This window comes from Grammomys surdaster, unplaced genomic scaffold, assembly GCF_004785775.1.
Source record: "Grammomys surdaster isolate TR1022 unplaced genomic scaffold, NIH_TR_1.0 266, whole genome shotgun sequence".
Lineage (NCBI taxonomy): Eukaryota > Metazoa > Chordata > Mammalia > Rodentia > Muridae > Grammomys > Grammomys surdaster.
The window spans coordinates 2,276,479-2,278,151 of NW_021604707.1; positions in this window are offsets into that span (position 1 = coordinate 2,276,479).

A 1,673-nucleotide genomic window follows, 5' to 3' on the forward strand; every position below is an offset into this window, starting at 1 on the left:
AGAGTGCACTTTTCCTAGGGCCTCTTGGCAGCAATGAGATACTGATAGGTCTGTTGGGGCAAAGTAAAGGAAGGGGAAAGAGGCAGGTGATTAACAACTTTGAGACTTCCTTGGGACTAAGACACTCTACTTAGTAGACGTCTGTAGGTATTTTGGTCTCCACTCTTGCTAGGGCAGGGTGTCTGAGGGGGGAATGGGGAGTGTTTATCCTACAAGAGTAGCAGAGTAAGCAGACCACCTGAAAAATTAGTGAGGGGGTGGTGGGAATACAAGAGCGGTCTTAGAACTACTCCTCACTAGAACCTTCGTAGTTTCATAGGATTCATAAGCCAAGGCTAGAAGAATGGTTTTGGTCATAAAAGGCCCCAGCTTCATCCCCTGCACAGGGCTTTAGGCATAAGATGTGGCTCTAATCTGCAACTCACACTGCTTCACCTTCCTTTCTTTAGCCTGCAGGTGAGACAAAGGCTAGTGACTTTGGGTTATTTAGTCTTGAATGTCAGGGGTGTCATCCATGTCTATAGTGGCCCAGGTCTAAACTTCTTTCATAAGCCTCCTTGCCAAGAGCCCCAGTCTCTATACTTCCCCGTTTGTCTATCTAATGCACATGCGCTTGTTTGTGACTCTGTGCCAGTTACTAAAGTGCGGAACAAAACATCCTTTCAGGAGTTTAAAGTTTGAAGCCACCCCTTGGCATCTAGGTAGAACATTTGATCAAAATTTGTCAACATCTGTGTTGACACAATTTGCAAAAAGAGAACCATTTTTGATGACTATCAACAGTCTTTTCTTGACAATGAAATCTCTTTGTTGAAAGTCCAAAATCTTCCTTTGTTTCTTCTACCTGTGTCTCCAAGCCTCCTTATATGCCAGCCAAGGCATTTGCAGATCAAATAATTGCTCCTTCACCATGGCCATGCCGTACAGTTCTCTCTGTCCCTTTGCTCCTGCCATGGTGTACTTATAATCAGCTTAGCTGCTTTCATGTTGTTTTCTGTATGGCAATCTATCTGCCCAGTTACACTGAAAAATTCTCAGAATATGGGCTTTTCTCAATTCTTATCTATTATCCCTCATTAACTAGTGACACTGAGCTTCAGTATGAAGCCAAATTCTAACCTCTCTCTCTCTTTTTTCTGTATGATATTATTGTGCATTCTGCTAGTCTGTTTATCGGTGTATACCAAATATCTGACGTGACTATGACTCACTTCTTGATACTTATCTTATTTGATGCTCTCACTTGACCATACCAGAGCATCTGTCTTAGTCACCACTACATATTTTGCACACCACAGAGTACTTGGCAGAGTAATAGGAACTTAATACCTATGTCTTTCTTATTGATGGATTGATTGGTAGGCTGGGGAAGAAGTGGCAACCTGTGCAATTTACAGTGTAACCAACAACGTGCCATACACAGGAATTACATGGTTTTCTTACAGTGTCCTAGAAGTATCTTGGATTGCTATAGGGAAGTTGGCAAAAAACATTGGCAAACATGATGCTGAATAGATTTAGGTGCCATGCCCTCCACAATGATTGTGATTTGGCAGGAAGGCCCCAAACTATGTGTTTGTATTATTTAGCTCATCTGAATGAGAGAGGAGAGAGAAGAGGAGAGAGAGAGAGAGAGAGAGAGAGAGAGAGAGAGAGAGAGAGAGAGAGAGAGA